The sequence below is a fragment of the Quercus lobata genome, chromosome 4 (genome assembly GCF_001633185.2).
Source record: "Quercus lobata isolate SW786 chromosome 4, ValleyOak3.0 Primary Assembly, whole genome shotgun sequence".
NCBI lineage: Eukaryota > Viridiplantae > Streptophyta > Magnoliopsida > Fagales > Fagaceae > Quercus > Quercus lobata.
This window is the reverse complement of record NC_044907.1, coordinates 21,291,306-21,311,034: the sequence shown is the minus strand read 5'-3', so window position 1 is coordinate 21,311,034 and position 19,729 is coordinate 21,291,306. Positions and strand designations below refer to the sequence as shown.

Below are 19,729 nucleotides of genomic sequence, written 5' to 3'. Positions count from 1 at the left end.
AGCAAAGACACTTGATAAGACTAGACAGGAGGGGAAATAATGGTTTGAAACTCGAGTCTCTAAGACTCGGTTTCAAAAGGTAAACCGAGTCTCAAAGACTCGAGTTCAACACGCGTATCTTTTTGGTTAAAACTCGAGTCTTTGAGACTCGGTTTACCTTTTTACGTAAACCGAGTTTCAAAGACTCGAGTTTAGGTCGCGCCTACGTGGAACTCGAGACTTAAAAACTCGAGTTCCACGTACACTCCTGCCATGTCAAGGCCATGTCAAAGGACGTAAACCGAGCCTTAGAGGCTCGATTTAGGGGCCCAAAATCGAGTCTCTGAGGCTCGAGTTGCTAGTTTGCCAAAATGTTTCCAAACTGACTCTACTAACTAAATAGTTGGGGTTTTATGGGTAATTACCCATTTTCGCCCCACAAATATGAAGGGGAAACTCACAACATCTTCAAGAGCTGGAATTCAGATGATAATCATCTCTTTTTTGGGGGTCTATTTATCTATTGATATATAGAAAATAACTAATGGTTTAATTATTATTTTTGATGGGATAATTGTTGAATGAATTCTTTCTTTTCTCAGAATTTTTTAAATTTTTTTTATTTTTGATTTTGGAGACTTTGTTTTAGTCAGAAGCAGAACAAAGATTGAGGTCTACCGATGTAGACATTCACAAATCTGGAGATAATATTTATCTGTGTTGGCGCAAGGTCAAGAACTCAGTGGTAATCATTTGTTTCCCTTTTTTTCCCGTCAAAAATTTAATAAAACCCATGATTTCTTCAAGTTATTAGGAGAATAAAAAAGGATAACTGTTCTGTCATTTGTTCTTTTATTCTAACGATTTATATCTTTTCATATAAACTTGTGTTAATGAAGTGACATATATTGTTGCTTGTTCATAATTGCAGAATCATAGCAAATTTCTTAGAACTTTGAAGGGAGCACTTGACCAGGCAGCTAACATGGCGAGAATTAGCTTACTAAACTGGTATTTCTGGTGGTTAATTTTTTTTTTTTTTGGGTATTCCAAAGTATATTTGCTTACTAATACTTTATTTGCTTCCTCACATGTCGAATCGTTGATGTGAAGACTGACTTTGAAGTCAGAGAAGAACTAGAGAATGACTGAATGAGTCTAATTTGTTCATTCATGCACAAATTTAAAGGTGATTGAATTTTTATCTGTTACTCAGTTGAAAATTACCAATTAAGGTTTTTTTTTTTTTTGCTTTACTACCAATTAAGATTAGAGGATGCTGTTATTTTTCTTATTGTGTCCATTTTTATATAATAGGTTGCTCTGCTCAAAACAAAACCCAAGTTTAAGAATGTTTGGTTTTTCCATCGGTTGGTAATTTGGCACTCTCTCCCTCTATTAAAGCCGTGGCCCTTGCTTCTTGAATTTTGGCTGTGGAGACAAAATTCAAGAACCTGCCCTGTTCAAAACTTTCTGGGCCTGAAAACGTTTAACAAGTAGTGTGCTCAATGGTAATCATCTTCTCTCTGTCTTTTAAAATGTAGGCAAATCTCTTTCTGTTTTGTTTCCTTTCTGTATGTTCAAAGGCCTGCTGTTGCACAGAACAGATAGAGTTTAAATCTTTGTACCTACAATTGACTCAATGGTGATGTACTTGGTTGCTTCGCTGACAATTGCAGAAATAGAGAAACTTTTACTACTTGAGGGGAGTGTCTACCATGCCAACTAACAATGCAGGAGTTATCTTATTAAATGGATTCTATTTGGTCAATTATTTTCTTTATATATAAGCTTAAAACATGTTCTTATATATACTAGAAATTGATTTCCACAATGTCATTGGGTAATTGGTAAACAACTAATGAATTATGTAGTTTATGGGTTGAGACAATAAGGCTGAATATTTTTTTCTTTTTCCAAATGTTTCTAGAGAATTCATTTAAGTCAAAAGTATAAAATGAGATAGAGTCTAGTTGGTTTATTTAGTATAGTGTGTCTGGACATGCACAAATCCAATGGTAAATTATCTTACAAATTTTAGAATACCCTCTTTTTCTTACTCCTTTATGTATTATTTTATGGTGGGTTATTAATGCTCAAAGCAGCATCCAAGCTTAGGAACTTTTCATTTTCTTTGGTTGGTTTTTTCTCTATTTGTCTACCTCCTAAAGCCCCTTTGGTTCTTTACTTTTTGTTGTGCAGACTCTGTTTGAATATTGGGCAACATTGCACATGTTCTTTTCTCTAATATCCCCATGTCCTTTTGTTTGCTTCTTTTCTACTGAACTGTATCTCATACTTATTTGACGGGCTTTTGCATTTGGTTTCTGTATCAAGCAATACATAGACCGGGTGGAATCTGGCACTTCTTGACCATGAGTTACAATTGTTCAAGAGGGTGAATCCAAACTACAATGCCCAGGGAAATGGCTTGGAGCTATTATCCATGTAAACTATCTTAATATTTTACTAAAAAAAGGTCACTAATTATCACCTTGTATGTAGTCCATGAGAAGATTTCACAGAATAATTCCTTTTTCTCAATTTCATTTTCTAAAGCTTAACGTGCATCAAAAACACCAATATGCTTTAGAGTTAAAAGTTGCAAAATTAGAAGGACGACTTTTACTTTATGCATTTGATAGGCGAGAGAGCAATATGGCAAAGAGGGTTTTGACATCATTTGGTATTTGGTAGACAAAACTACTTGATTTGGCTTTATACATTTTTTTTTTAATAAGTATGCATTTTATTAAAAAAAACACAAAAAGGGGCACAACCCTGGTACACCAGATGTGTACAAGAGATTTAATATTCTTAATTCAATTATTTAGTTCAAATCATGTGGGAATTTCATGTTTCTAAAATGTGTGATGAAATACTTTGCCAATTTTTCTTTCTCAAACTATCATAAACATCTTTCAAGAGCTTTCAATTATGTTGAAGTTCTAAATTATGTGTTTCTGTTTATAAAACAGAGGAGAGTGTGACATTGAAACCAAAAGGATTTTCAAAGATGGTTCTACAAAAGTCAGGCATCATCTTTCTATAGATTGAGTAATACGCCTCTCACTTCCTTAATTTAGTTTCATATTTATGATAATTTTTGTCTTTTAAAAAATTTGCTTGCAAAATTATTTTTGTAACTATAATATTTTTTAACCGGTGAATTCTTAATTTTGTAGTTTTCTCTTTTGGTGCAGTCTGGAGCTCATTGCTGTTTACAAGTCGGTGACTAAACCTATTTAATCTTACATTAAAAGCATGAGCATGTGACATAATCTGCAAAAGTCTTTACAAATTTTTATAATTGTTTTCAGTTGATAATTTCAAGTGCAGGGAAAACTTGTGCTTGCTCCATTGATGGAGTTTGAGACTTCCACAACAAAGAACCTCTTTGGTAAGTTCTGTTATCTCTACATTAGCATGGTTTTAGTCATCTTTGAAGTGGTCTTTCAATTCTTCTTAAGGCCGCTTAGGATACCACAATATTCTAAGCCATGGCAATTACATACATGAGACTCACAAACACTTACATGAACCCGAAACTTTTATACACATGCAATGGATTCCCTTTTGTGCTGATGCTAGGTGTGTTTCATGTTCTGGTATCAGTTTCCCAATAATATTCGTTCTCTTTTGCAGTTTGGATGGAGGCCACTGTGTCGTCTTTGAAGCAAGTGTGAAATATGAAGATGATCCATATCTTTGTGTATTTTGGAGATAAGGGAAAGTGAGCATTTTCTGGAAGGGACTAGAATTAGGGAGAGAGAGATTACGTCCCTGGTTGACTTCCATTCAAATGAAATACCTTGTTTTTTTACCTGAATTCTCCTATCAAATTTTGTTCCTATTGGAGAACGTAGGAATTTCCTTATAGCTGATATAGCCACTTGGTGAAATTATCAATCAATGAAGAGTTGGTGACCAAAGCTTCGTCCTTCCATATGCCCTGTAAAAGCAAATTTTTAGAAGCCATGAGAACTTACATATTCCTCACAGCAATTGAAGTTAAAGTCAACTGTAGGAGTGTATTGATGAGAATGCTTATATTCTAGGGTCATATGAATTTTACTCTGCATTTAGTTAGGATGTTATGCCCTTCCTAGATTTTAGATCCTTACTACTTGAAGTATGAGTGTATTCCTTCAAAATTTCTGAAGGGTAGGTTGTCCATTGTCCCATGTATGGTTTTAACTGCTTCACTTAAGGTCAACTTTGTGTTTAGTTATTTATTCTTATATTCAAAATATTCTTTTTTACGTATTTATTTGGCCCTAGAGCATAATATTCACAAATTTTACATATTTTAAAGCTTGATATAAACCTTAGCAATTCTTCTGGTAATGTCCTACCTGCTAAGTTTATAGTATTTCTAAATCACTGATACCTTGCCTTTAGAGCAAAATTTACTTCTTTATCTTTTGTCAGATTTAAGTAGTTTTATTTCATACAGCCTTGAAGAAGGCTGGAAAAAGTCACAAGTGCAACTCTGTAATGTCAAATGTGTATTTCCATTAAAAAAAAATCTAATGAGAAGAGGGAAATCACCACAATACAATTCCCTCTTATTTTCCTCTCTGTTTACTCTACTGCTACCATTGAGATTTAATTGTGTTGAATAATTCACTCCTTTTCCCTTCTTGCCTGTCTCATCTCCTGACCTTACCCTTTCGTACTTTCCATTACTTTGATGGCAAGAGCTTCTTCCTTTGCAATATTTTTACTGGAGTTGTTCAACTATTAGAATGGTTTTGTTTAACTGTTTTTGTTTTGGTCAGTATAGTCATATATTATCTCATGAAGCTCTTGTTGTTTTATTTCTTTTTCTTCATTGTTGATGACTACTGCATTATGTTTTGTAGTTAAGATAGTAAGAGCCTCTATCCTTATTTTGCAGTCTATTTTCCACAATGTCTTAAGGAGAGCCATTGTTTTGGATTAATAGAGTGGCAAATAGAGGTAGGCTATAATACTTTTGAGCAAAATGATAAAAGTATATGAAAATTGGTCAATATTTAATGTGATATTTTACGTATTGTTTTCTTTGCAGATGACAATTCCACTAAGCAGACAACCCATCTCATAACTCCTTTTTCTGTGAGAGGTGAGCCTACATGTTTCTTTGTGGAAAATTTGGTAATTCCTTTATATTTTTAGTATCTGGGTTTTTTAGTTTAGATCTTTTTTAATTATCATGTCTCCTTACATTGTGGAGTGAAAATTTGGTTTAATGCATAATCCTATCCGTAGACTGTAGGTAATCTAATTGAAGACAATAACATGTTTCTCAGTCTCCTTTCTTATTGTTTGTTAGGGATGTCGGCCATTATATGGACATGTAGTTCCCCATAGAAGGGTTATTGAGTGGAGACTATACAACACTAAGCTGACGAAGGGAAATTTACATCTGTCCTGAATCTAGCTATAATAAGGAAGATATCTAAGATCACATAATGATGTTGATTAGTCAGTTTTGTCCTGTTGAAGAAGTATTAGTCATCTTCAAATGTTTTGGTAGAGAAATGAGGACAATTGAGTGGATCAAGTCATTTCATCCAGAATGCTGAATTCGCAATTCTCAACATGTTGAAAACTGTTGTCAGCTAGATTATCAAGTATATCATTTCATCTTCAAATTTCATGATTTGGCCCATTTGGTGGTCAACTTTGTGAGGTTTTGGTGGATCAACTTATTGGGTTCCTTTTGCGATTATAACTAAGGTGCTCTTTGTACTTGTATGCCATTGCCATTTAAGGTTTTGAATATATATTTTTTCTTGTGGGGATGGAAACATTGGAAAGAAATTCTACATGTCTACAAGCCTAAGAAATTTAAGCAAATCAATCATTTTTATTCTGTTTTTGGTATTTGTTTTTCAAATTCTGTGAGCTCTTAATTGTTCCATCTAGTGAAACATCTTGCCAATGATGTTTCTTGCCATCCATCTATCTAAATTATGTTTGAAATATTGCATAATTGCTTTTTATTCTATAAATTATTGGACATCTGACAATGGAAAGCAAAATTTGGGGTAATCGATCCTTCTAATGAACACAGTTTTGTCAAAATTAATCTTGTACTAGTCAGGCTGCAGTGGAACCCATTTTCTTGAGAATCACTATGTATCTAGTTTGTCTTTGAGGTGCAAGCTTTGTAATTCTCACATAATCTGGTTGAATCCTATAGAATGGCAGACGTTGGCACTTCACTAACCTCATGTGTACGTGTGTTTCAATGGTATCAACTACCAAAGCTGCCTTGCAAGAACAACAAATTTCTCCAACTCTTCTTGGCTGCAGTTCCCAACCTCGTTTTCAAACACCGTTAAAAAATATTTCTGGGTATTTTGGCGTCTTTTGTATACTTATCGGGCCAACTGCCTATGCTCCCCTTGATGGATGACATTGCCACAAGGTGGGAAGGATTGTCTCATTGTCTTGCACACTACACCGTCCATTTTCAACCAATCGGCAATGCCAATAGTAAATTTTACCTAGTGGGTGGGGTGTATTGATTCTGAATAGCCTTCCTAACTCTGGTGTAACCCATCTTTTTATATATAGATCTAATGTACCAAAATGGACCGTAGTATAAAATTTAATTCCTTATGTTACCCATTATTATTATTTTTTTAAATGAAATAAAATTTTAATCAAACTTTATCACTTGTAATTGTTTTTGGTTAGACATGATAGATGTGAATTTATGATATTCCTTCAATGATAACGAATTATCAATGATAATAGATTTTAAATTGTTGAGCTAATTAAAACCCACGGTTTTTTCAACAAAAATTAAAATTAAAACCCACAAATGACTCATAAATCATTACTTTTTTATTTTTTTGGTTGAAGATCACTCATAACACAAATTATATAATATTTCAAAAAATCCTTATATCTATTTAGAAAAATTCCTAGCATGCTAAAGTTGCAAATAAAAAGGGACAGAATGAGAGAATAACACTTGTTTACTTAAATAACAATGAAATTCACAGCAAATCAATGCAGTTGGTCTCATCAAATCACCGCTCTTTCCAAGCCCAAAAAAAGGGCATGGGGAGAAAAAACACCAACTCCAGTGGACTCCATTGTGGACGAGTGGACTGGGCCCTTTCAGTAACAGAGACTGGGCCGTTAGTCATCGTGACTTGTAAATACTATAATATTGACACGACCCAGCAAGAGGAAAAGAGAAAAAGCTGTCTAAAGTTTTACAATAAAAAAACAACGTTGTCTTTGGGCATAATTATTGAGGTTAGCTGTCGTGGAATTCTTGGTTTTGTGCTTCGTTGATACTGACCAGACCACATATAACTGTTGTTTTCTTTTCTTTTTCTTTTTCTTTCATTTTATGTGATTAGATGGATTGAGATCGGTAACAATAAGTACTGTACTTGGTACAATTGGTGTGAATGACTAATATTTAAAGTTGTAATTTTAAATCTCAACTATTGTGTAAAAAAACAAAGTAAAAGTAAAAAACAGTAGAATTAATTAAAAAAAATAGTGTGTGAGAGAGGGGTTAAATTGTTAATTGCATCTCAATCCATGACCGGACAATGACTGTTATTTATGAATTATTTCCTGATACATCCCAAAATAGTGTTTGATGAACTGTAACTTGAGTCATTCTTGAATTCTTGACATGTCGGCAGTAATTTCCCAATACCGCCAACAAGGATAAGTGCTAAGTTGTCTGATTCATTCTAATCCGATGACAAGTGGATCGAATCTAATTTGTCTAAGGGTGTGCATGGGTCGGGTTGGGTCGAATTGAGGGGATTTTTTGACCCGACCCAACCCACCATGGTGAGTCAAAAATAATTCAACCCAACCCAACCCAACCCGTCACATAAGTCCAACCCAACCCAACCCAACCCACATGGGTCGGGTCGGGTTGGGTTGGGTTGAACCCGTGGGTTTGACAAAATTTTATTATTATTATTATTAAATTGAGTAGAAAAAAATATTAATATATTAAAAAAACCTAAAGATTAGTATCAATGTAATTCCTTAAAGACAAACAACACTAATGACTAAACAACAATAGTAATTTATTAGGATTTGTGTGAACTAATTGGCTTTTATATAGGATAGGAAGAACGGACTATTTAAAAAAATTTATTAATTATATAATATTATTTATATATATATATATATTAAATTAGTATTAGTATGAGGAACTGAGGAAATGTTGTTCTACAACTGTTTTTTTTTAAATTATTAAATGTAATATATATATATATATATATATTTTTATATATAAGTGCCCTACAATTGATTTAAAAAAATTATTAAATATAAAATATATTTTAAATATATATTAAATATGGGTGGGTCGGGTTGGGTTTGACGGGTTTGTAATTTTATGACCCTAACTTAACCCGACCTGCCATGAAAATTTTTTTTGTAACCCAACCCAACCCACCAAGCCTTAAAAACCGACCCAACCCGATGAATCGGATTGAATTGGATCGGATTTGATGGGTCGGTGGGTTTTCTACACACCCCTAATTTATCAAAAGTAGGACGATTATAAAATATAGAAAAGCTTCAATAATTCTAGTACAGAGAGATAAGGTTGAGATGATAATGTTTGTCCTGGTAGCTATTGATTCACGGGTCTAATCACTTTGCTAAAGGCAAATATCGGTTGGTAACGGTGCTGACACGGAAATATGGAGAATAGTTAGGAGTTACTCTCTCTGTCATCAAAACATATAATCAAAACCTCAAACTAATAAACTCTCACAATTTTTCAGCATAATATTTAAATAAAATTATTTTTATTTAATTCAAACTTAACAAAAATTCTATCTTTCTTACAAGTTTAACTTAATCTCAAAATCATCATTATCATTTTTTTAAAACAAAATTATTTTTGTTTAATCCAAATTTAACAAGAAATGAAACTCTATCTCTCTAACAAATCAAACTTAAACTCAAACCTTGATAATTTATTCCAAAATTTACGAGATTAATTATAAATACTATAAAAGTAAAGCAAATCTCAATATTTTTTTTTAAAACCGAGTAGAGATATGAGTTCTTTTTATATTATTTTCTTCTTCACTATTTTATTTAAAAAAAAAAAAAAAAAACTTATGATTTTTCATGTATTTTTTATGGTTAAAGGTAAAAAAGAGATTTCGTGGTTTGATGTTTCAAACATCATGACGAGTACGTGAATAGGATTAGGATTAGTTTTCGTGATTCATGGTTATAGTTTTTTTTTTTTTTTTTTAAGTTGAAGTTGAGAAAGTTGAGTGAATAGGATTAGTATTGGCATGGGACCCATAGTAGTTGGAGTAATACGAAGACAGAAAGTAGTAGTGTAGCCTCTGTTGTAGGGGTGTGGACTGTGCCTGCTTTTTTTTTTTTTTTTCCCAGAGCTCATTGTATTATTATTATTTTTTAAATAAAATTATTTTTATATAGTCCAAACTTAATAAGGAGTGAAACATTATCTCTCTAATAAGTCCAAGTTAAACTCAAACTCAAATATTGATAATTTATCTCCAAATTTATGAGGTTAATCATGAACACTATAGATAAATAAATTTATTTTATGATTTTTCATGTATTTTTTAAAAAGTAATTTTCGTATATGAATTACCAAACTCTCTTTAACCGTTTTTTACAAGATAAAAAAGTTTGCAATAATTGAAATTTAAGGTTGCTGCTACTACATATGTTTTTGCTTTACCATACGATATGAAGTATATTAATTTATTGGGTAGAAAGCTTATAAACGATATATTAAGAGGAGATATGGCTTTCATTATTTCAACGTTGGCTCATGCTCAACATTTTTTTAGTGTGAGTCATATGTTGATAAGGTTTGTTTAAAGTTTAGACCCATTAAAATCTAAAACTTATTACTTTATGAGTTTCTGTACTTTTTTCTTTTTCTTATATTTCTCTTTTTAATAGTCATATATTTTTTGAATTGTTTCAATAACTTACTCCTTAATTATATAATTTTTTGGTATTTTTGAAGTTTTAACATCTGAATTTGTGTAGTAACACACTCACACACACACACACATATATATATATTATTTATAATTTGTAGGCTCTGAATCTTTTGATTCATTTCAATAGTTATAGTCATGGATTATTCTTTTGAATGTAACTCATCTTTCTCTTATATTTCTCAATTGTTTAGTCATATATATTTTGTTTTATTTCTATAATTTCTAATCTTTAATATTTTTTGGTTTTTCAAAAGTTTTAATATATGAATTTTTGAGTTTTTTTTTTTTTTTTTTTTTTTTTTGCAGTATCTAAAATTGTCTGCCAAATTTTTTGTGAACTATTACACATTCAAGTAATAGCTTCTTCATCAAATTATAACACAAATTGAAGTCATAAGAGAGCTAATTATGCAATGGTGTACGTAGTTTCTTAATCAATTTAATATTTTATAAAATTATTTTAGTTTACCTCATAAATATATAAGTTTCCGTATATAGCACGGGTTAGCGACTAGTTAATTATTAAATTAGTTACCGTTAATCAAACTCTTTTACCAATAATTTACTATAAATATATATATATATCCTAAATTATAAGAAATTTAAAATTCTACTTCACCTAAAATTAGATTAGCAAGAGTTTCAAGTAATATAAAATAAATATAATATTTTTTTTAATTGTTTTGATTATATATCATTATTTTATGTTTTAATATGTAAAATTTATATATTACAAACCATGTTTATACAAAATGACTTAATATATGTATATATATATATATTATATACATTGTAATATTAATGGGTTTTAGATCATGTGACTTACTAATTATTAATATAGTTTTGATTTTTTACATATATATTTTTAATTAAATCATGCATTGTACGGGCATAATACTAGTTCATTAATAAAATTTAACATTTATCTCTTAAATTTTGTTAAAATATAAATTAATAGTAGACAAATTTATTGTAAGAACCTGATTTAGACTTTTAGCCCAACAGGTATATGGACTCAAGCCTAAAAAAGCTCAAAGTAATAAATTTGTAGAGAATGGGTTGAAAAACTGGGTTTTAGTGAATCAGATAGCAGAAAAATAAATTTTTATTACAAAAACAGAAAGATAACAGAAGTTTATTAAGGAACAACGTCCTCGGATTAGTCCGAGGATACTAATTCTTAAATATTTGCTTTTAAAGCTTTGCTACAGGTTTGGTTCCCAGTTTGCAATGGTGTTTTTTTTTTTCTCTCTCCCCTTCCTCATGGAGGGTCTCTCATATTATATAGCCCTCTTTGGGCCATCTTGATCCTATATTTGTTGATTATCTGAACCCTTACTTAAGTACCTGTCCCATCAAGCATCCTCTTTGGTTTTCTGTGAGTTGCGTTCGCCAATGCGGCACTATCCAGGGGTCTTCTCCACATAAATGCGGCCAAAAAAATAGTTGTAATGCATTTAATGTGATAGTGGCAGTTTTCCCTTAGATATTTTTGAATTTCCTTCCTTCTCGCACGTTTATGAGACACGTTCCTCTCATTGGAACCTTTTGGAGGGTTACCCTAGTTGCTGGAATACATACTTGAGCTGCATTCATCATATCCGAGGAGGAACTCATCCTCGAACCACCTTCCATTCATTTCTCATTTATGAAACTTTAGCTGGGAACCCCTGATAACTCTTCACCCTTCCTCGAACCATTCAGCGTCCTCGGACAAAAGCCCAAAACCCAACATATTATTCTGGGCCTTTATCCCTACATTTATTATATCTATAAATATGCCAAAAGATAGACTATATATTTCTAAGGACAAAAGAGAAAAAACAAAAACACTTACTTCATCTTAATTATTAAAAAAAATTAAATCCCTGTTTTTTTTTTCTCACTGCTGACCTTATTGTTCTTTATCTAAATCTTTTTTTTTTTTCTTTTTCTTTTTTCCTTTTTTTAAGCTTTCCTTGTGGTAGATGCTCATCTAGGGGGGACAATGTGTGTCTTGGTTCAATCTTCAGATGACTAATAATTAACTTTAAATTTATTCTACCTTCTTTTTCTTAAATGCAAAGAGTAAAACTGTGATAGCAATCTCATCTACGACTTTTATCTCTCTATTTCCTTTTTTTTTTTTTAATATCCATGGACATTTACTTAGACATGGTAAAGTTGAACCTGACTTGATAACCTAATCCAAATCTTTTTTATTTTTTTTTTATTTTTTAACTCAAAGTTAAAGTGGGTCGACTCATAAAGCAATCCATTTTTTACGAGTTATGGCAAAAGTTGTCGTCCTAATATTTTCCATTTAATGATGATAATATAAGTTTATTTAATATGAATAGTCTCTTCAACAATCTTCTCAAAAAATGAAAAAAAAAAAAAAAATCTATTAAACAACAATTTTACTGATACCCCTTCTTGATTCATATGGAACTACTATATCATTTATAAATAAGTAAACAACTAAACATTAATGCATATTTTTGAAAATAAAACTAAGTGTCAGCCAATATACCTCTAGAATAAGTATATCCAAAATTAGACTATGAATCTAAAATAAGTTTTCAAAATTGTAAATTTTTATATGTTTTTATCTTTTGTCAAATTAGTTATCCAATAGAGCATTTGTAATGCTGTTTTTAGATTGGGAATGTTGATATTTTGTTAGAATGGAAGCTGTGTGATTGTTTTAATTATAAATTCAAATGGTAGACTAGGCTTGTTTGTGACTGAGCCATTTTGTTTTGGTTAGCAATCTTGGGATTTGTATAATTTTATTATTAATGAACAATTTTTAATTTGTTGACATGAACTTTTTCTTGACATGAATGAATTCAAACTAATGAATTTCATACCAAGTAATTTGCTATATGACTTAGAGCATTTGTTTCTTAAAAAAAAAAGGGAAAAAAAAAACTTAGAGCATTTGTATGATCAACTCATGTAAATATAAGAATATATTTTTCCTATTTTACACAACCACTTTTCAAAAACACTTATATATAAGATTATTTATTTTGCACTACATTTCATTAAAATATTATATTATTGTTAGTTTTTTATTATTTTCTCTCCGTGTGTATGAGTAAAGAAGTATTAAAAAATATATTTGCATGTAAATAGTATTATAATAACCAATAATTAAAATTTACATGAACTAATATGGTTGATTTTTGGAATTGAATATGCAAAATTTACCATTACCATTATGTTATTATACATGGAGATATAAGTGCTCTTATATTTTCTACACAACATTTCATGTGAAAAAATATGAGTCCACCCCAACTCAATCCTAACTTGATTGACGCCTATCTCCGAGCATTTGTATCAGCTCGTGCATAAATTTCTATCTATTTTAACATAAAAACTACATTTTCTATTTTACATACTCATTTTTCAAAATAGCCCATGTTAGATTATTTATTTTACACAACATTTCATTAAAGTATCAATTTTTTCTTTTTTTTTTAATTGTATATCTTTCTTTACACACAACAATCATCATCCACTCTCTTCTTTCATCCTTGAGATATGTAAAGAAATAATAAAAAATTAAATACAAAATGAATAGTGTCAATGTAAATTCACACGATTAGAGTAATAACAAACTTGTAAATTTATACAATCATAGATCTGTTTGTTTGGAATCCGCTTATTTTGTTAAAATTAATTTTTTTTTGTTAAAAGTACTATAAGAGCATCTACAGCAGTGGTGCTAAAAAGCTATATTGGTTTAGCTCCTCAAACCCCTAAAAACTATGCTGCAGCAGTGGAGGCAAAAACAAAATTTTTACATGTTCAGCTACAGTGCACATCCATCTATAGATGTGCATTGTAGCGCAAAGCTAAAAAAAAAAAAAATTAACTTTTCTCTCTCTTTTCCATTAAAATATTCTTTTTTTTTTCTCTCTCTCTTCCTTCTCTTTCTTTTCATCAGACTCTCAGCCCTCTCTCTTCCTTCTCTATCTCTTCGTTATCTTTTCTCTCTTCTTTTCGCGTGATCGGCGATGGCGTGGGTCGGTGGGTTTCGTGAATGGTGTGATCGATGATGGCGTGGGTCGGTGGGTTTCGTGGATGGCGTGGGTTAGTGGGTCGGTGATGGCATGATCGACAACGGCGATGGCGATGGCTGGTCTTCTCTCTCTCGATCAAGCTCAGATGGTGGGTTTGATGGTGGTCTAGGGTGCTCGGCGATGGCGATGGCTGGTCTTCTCTCTCTTGATCAATCTCATATGGTGGGTTTGATGGTGGTTTGGGGTGCTAGCTCAACACTCTTGGTTTGAAAATCAAGCTCAGATTTGTTGGATTTTTGGCAGTGGTTGTGGGTGGTCTTGGCTTGCTAGTTGTTGGGTGGTTGTTCTTTGACAGTGGTTGTGGATTGTGCCATTTGTGATGTTTATTTTGGTGTAGTATGTATTATTTTATTAGAGTGGATGTATTATTTTATTGTAATAAATATATTATTTTATTGTATTGTTTATATTATTTTATTGTGTTGAAAGCTAAAATAGATTCACTACTACAATATGTGTGTAAATAAAATAAATAAAATAACTTTTGGTAAAGCTAAAAAGCTATATTTTTAGCTCCACTGCTGTGGATGCTTTAAATAAAGATAATAGTTAGTTAAAACAGTACAATAAAACTCATAAATAATAATAAAAATAAATTAAATAGTAAAATAAGCTAGTTTTATAAGATAGAGCCAAATATACACTATGTTTATTATTATTATTGACCGACTTTTGTTTTGAGAGTAAACAGTAGATATTATTCACCGACTTGTTTGCCTATCTTATCATTATTTATTATTATTATTATTGTTATTATTATTTTTAAAATTTCTATCGAGAAGATAGTTTCATATATTCATATCATCTCTTTTTGAAATTTTGAATAAACTTCTCCACCGACCACACACTGACATACATTTACACTACACAGTCTACAGAATCTGTACCTATTTTGTTGTGCTATCAAGAGTAGGATCTATAGCTTTTTTAGATTCCAATATACTCTGCAACCATCACGTGGGTTGATGTGATATCACATCAGCCTCCACTTTTGTCCCATCACAAAAAAAAAACCCACTTTTGTATTATCAAAAAATGTTATAATTTTTTTTATATATTTTAATTAGTTGTATGACTTTTCAATCTGTACCTATTTTCAATTTTTTATATTTGAATCAGTTTATTTAATTTATTTTTGTCTGATATATTTTCATTAATTATCTTTTATTTAATAATAATTTATTAATTATTTAAAAAATAATTTTTTATAATGAAATAAAGTTTTAATCAAACTTTATCACTCATAATTGGTTTTCATTACATATGATAGATTTAAATTTATGAAGTTTCTTCCATGGTAACGAATTAACAATGAAAATAGACTTTACATCTAATTAAAACTCATGATTTTCTCAACAAAATAATAATAATAAAATCAATAGATCACTCATAAATCATTATTTTGGTTGAAGATCACTTATAATATAAATTATATCATATTTCAAAAACATCCTTACATTTATTTAGAAAAATTCCTAGAACACTAAAGTTGCAAATAAAATAGGACAGAAAGAAAGAATAACACTTATTTACTTTTTTTTTTTTTTTTTTGATGGGGAATTTGGAAGAGATTTCATTCCAACAAAGAAATAGTACACATAGGCAGGTGACCTGCTAATACAATAGATCATCTTTCAGAATTTCCTGAATACAAGGGGGAGGGGTTCCTTTCCATATTTTTGATTGGCCTGTGCGTTTAGCTTCTAAAGCTAAGTGGTGGGCAGCTCTGTTACCTTCACGCTTCAAGTGATGAAAGGAACAAAAACTGAAGGAACTGGTTGCAACCCGAATGTCCTCAAGAATATGCCCGAAGTCGCTGCCAGAAGCTTTAGAGATTAAGTCATGAATAATAGCTAAAGCGTCGGACTCAAAGAGAGCTTGGAGGGCTTGCATTTCAGCAGCAAAGAGAACTCCATGAAGCAAAGCATATGCTTCAGTGACTTCAGCTGGAAAACAAGAGGGGAGAACCAGGCTGAGCGCACCAATGGGGAAGCCCAAGGAGTCCCGGATGACAGCTCCAATGCAGGAATTGCCGCCCCTTACATCAGTGGCACCATCCACATTGATCTTGAAGAAACCGACAGGGGGGGCAATCCAATGGGCACGGGCAGGTGGAGGAGCAGGGGGATAGGATAGCCTAGCATCAACAAAATCCAAATGGGCTCTTTTTGCAGTCTCCCAGACCATGCCTGGCGGAAGAGCAGAATCCCCATAAATGGCTTGATTTCTATTCCCCCATATTGACCATAGGACAAAGAAAAGAAGAGCTAAATCCTCAAATAGGCCTGAATCAATGACCTTTGAGATAGAGTCCATAAAGGATGCATTTGGGGAAGAAATACTTACAGGGCAGTCCGGCCAGCTAGCCCAAGTTTGATTGGCATGAGGACAAAGAAATAAGGCATGTTGGATGGACTCCATTTCCTTGTCACATATAGGGCAGAAACCAGAGACATTTAAGCCCCGACATCGTAAATTTAGCATTGTTGGGAGGCCGTTTCTGCAAACTTTCCAAGCAAAAATCCGGATCTTTGGGGGGACATTTAAGTGCCAAATTGCTTTCCAAAAGGAGGCTTGGCTGTGAGCTTCTGAACATTCACCTAGATCAGGATCATCTATTATGCGCATAGCAATGTAGTACGCGCTTTTCACGGTGAAGGAGCCCCTTTTGTTGCCTACCCAAACCAGCTGATCATCAGGGAGTCTAAAGCTGATAGGAGTCTTAAGGATAACAGCAGCCTCATGAGGTAGAAAGATAGTTCTCACCAAATCCGGTTTCCACCATTTTGTATCCTCATCAATGAGAGAAGAGACCATTGGGAAGAAGCCAAAGTCTAATTGAGGCGAGGTCACTTTATAGGTGGTTGGAGTTGGGAGCCACCTATCTTCCCAAATGTGAATCCGTTTACCATTGCCCACCCTCCACCGAGTACCCTCCTTTAGGACCCGAATGCTCTTATAGATGCTCCTCCAAGCGTAGCTTGGATTGCTTCCCATTCTAGAGTTAAGGACATCCTCAAAAGGAAAATACTTAGCTTTATAGACCCTTGCAACCAAAGAAGTGGGATTAGTGAGGATCCGCCACCCTTGTTTTGCAAGTAAGGCAAGATTGAAGGCTTGGAGGTTCCGGAAGCCCATGCCACCATACAACTTGGACTTACACATCTTTTTCCAACTAACCCATGCAAGTCTTGACTCATGATTTCTTTGGCCCCACCAAAAGTTCCTCATCATGCTTTCCAAATCGTCACACAAAGTTTTTGGGAGTTGAAAACAACTCATTGTGTACGTGGGCACCGCTTGTGCCACGGCTTTGATAAGAATTTCTCGACCTCCAATAGAGAGAAGTTTTCCTTTCCAGCCCGCTAGTTTCTTGCTCACTCTCTCTTTAATTTCAGCAAAGACTTGGGTTTTTGATTTCCCAATCAAGGAAGGGAGGCCAAGATACTTCTTGTGTCGAGAGTCTTGCATTGGTCCTAATGAATTTAGGATCTCGTCCCTGGCTGCATGAGGTGTATTTGGGCTGAAAAAGACCGAGGACTTGTCAGGATTTATCTTTTGCCCTGAGGCAGATTCATAGACTCCGAGGATGCTCATGAGAACATTACATTCCATGACCTTAGCCTTGCAGAATAAGAGGCTATCATCCGCGAAGAAAAGGTGCGTGATGGCCGGGCAGCCCCTACAGATTGAAATTCCAGAGAGGGCCTTATTTCTTGCGGCTTGATGGATGAGGGCAGAAAGACCCTCGGCACACAAAAGAAAAAGCCCCGGAGAAAGAGGGTCGCCTTGGCGAAGGCCCCTCGAAGGAGTGATGCTGCCATAGGCTTCTCCATTGATGATGACAGAGTAAGAGACTGAAGAAATACATTTCATGATCAGAGAGACCCAATTGTTATGAAAACCCAATTTTTCCATGACTCTTTTGATGAAACCCCACTCGACCCTATCAAATGCCTTGCTCATGTCGAGCTTGACAGACATGAAACCGTCTTTGCCTTCAGTTTTGTGGTTCAAATAATGCATAAGCTCAAATGCCACTAGGACATTATCGGTTATAAGCCTATCTGCAGTGAAGGCGCTCTGATTTTCAGCTATGACATGGGGAAGGACAGCTTTGAGACGGTTAGCAAGGACTTTTGAGATAAGCTTATATGTGACATTGCATAAACTGATAGGCCTAAATTCTGTCATTCTCACGGGGTGGCTTGTTTTTGGAATTAAAGCAATATTAGTCTTATTTATTTCAGTCATGGACAAATTAGAGTTTAACACATTCAGCACCATATCAGTTATATCTCTACCGACAATATTCCAATATCTTTGAAAAAATATAGCGGACATACCGTCGGGGCCGGGAGATTTGGTCGGGTGAATTTGGTGGAGGGCCCGCAGGACTTCTTCACTGGTAAAAGTTCTTATAAGCTGAGCATTCATGTCCTCTGTTACCCGGGTTGGAATGGTATTGATAACCTCTTCAATTCTGTTGGGAGAGCTGGATGTGTAAATTTTTGAAAAATAATCCACTGCTGTACGAGCAATGCTGTCTCTATCATCACACCAGCAGTCATCATTGTTCCATAATCCCAGAATAGAATTTTTTCTTCGTCTCTCCGAAGCTCTAGTATGGAAGAACTTCGTGTTCCTATCTCCTTCTCTGTACCAGTGGATTTTGCTTCTTTGGTGCCAAAGGATCTCCTCACTATCCAGAAGACCATTTAATTCCTTCCTCAAATCATTAATTTCTGCACTGTGCGAGCCATCCCGATCAAGAGTGGTTAGGGTATTCAGTAATTTCTTCTGCTCTTGAATTTTCTTAGGAATGTTACCAATGACATCTCTGCTCCATGAGGTCAGTGCAGAAGCACACAAACTAAGGTTTGAGTTGATACCTTCAGGTGTGTTTACAAAATTTCCCCTGTTCCAGGCGGCTTTCACAATATCGTAGCAATCATCCCGCTTGGCCCACAAAGCTTCAAAATGGAAACGCCTTTTCCGGTGAAGGGGAGGGGCTACAGAGTCAGTAATTTTCAAAATACAATGGTCGGAAGTGGAATCAACAACATGATAAACCTTACAATTGCTGAACTTATTTGACCAGTCGGAGTTTGCAAAGGCTCGGTCCAGGCGAAGGTAAACCCGGTCGCTGTTATCTCGCATATTGCACCAAGTATACTGGGGCCCCGAGAAGCCCAAGTCTTGAAATCCACATAAATTCACCGCCTCTCTAAAGCCATCTATTTGACGCTGAGTTCTAATGGGGCCACCTGATTTTTCAGTCACAGACAGAATTTCGTTAAAATCGCCGCAGCAAAACCATGGCAGAGAAAATTGGTTATTTAGATAAGAGAGAAGTTTCCATGAATCTTTCCTTAAATTTGATTCGGGGTGACCGTAGAAGCCCGTGAATCTCCAGGTGAAGTTGCTGTCCTGCTCAATGATGGTTGCATCAATGTGATACTGAGAGTAAGATTTAATTTCCAGATTTACATCCGTAGACCAGAAGAGAGCAAGACCCCCACTCCGACCCCGGCTGGGAACAATTAGACCATTAGAGAAACCCAGAGAAAATTTAATTTTTTCCATACGTTTGTGTTTTACTTTGGTCTCCACAAGGAAGACTAGATAGGGAGTCCATCGCCGCACATAATCGCGCAACGTGTAAACTGTCCGGGGGTTCCCAATTCCCCGGCA

General features: G+C 33.8%; 1 long non-coding RNA gene across 11 annotated transcripts; it reads left to right on the top strand.

Moving 5' to 3' along the window:
• The first annotated feature begins 504 nt into the window (after window positions 1–504).
• On the top strand, window positions 505–5,843 carry LOC115983806. Of its 11 annotated transcripts, none has more exons than XR_004090234.1 (11): window positions 505–724; window positions 911–990; window positions 1,093–1,168; window positions 1,297–1,490; window positions 2,317–2,427; window positions 2,958–3,036; window positions 3,165–3,206; window positions 3,300–3,379; window positions 3,625–4,941; window positions 5,033–5,086; window positions 5,297–5,843. It is a non-coding gene; the product is annotated as an uncharacterized LOC115983806 (long non-coding RNA). The 11 variants fall into 11 exon arrangements; XR_004090239.1 differs by lacking the exon at window positions 2,317–2,427 and having other exon boundaries at window positions 536–724; window positions 3,625–4,143; window positions 4,880–4,941; XR_004090243.1 differs by lacking the exon at window positions 2,317–2,427 and having other exon boundaries at window positions 537–724; window positions 3,625–3,712; window positions 4,880–4,941.
• The last annotated feature ends 13,886 nt before the right edge of the window (window positions 5,844–19,729 follow it).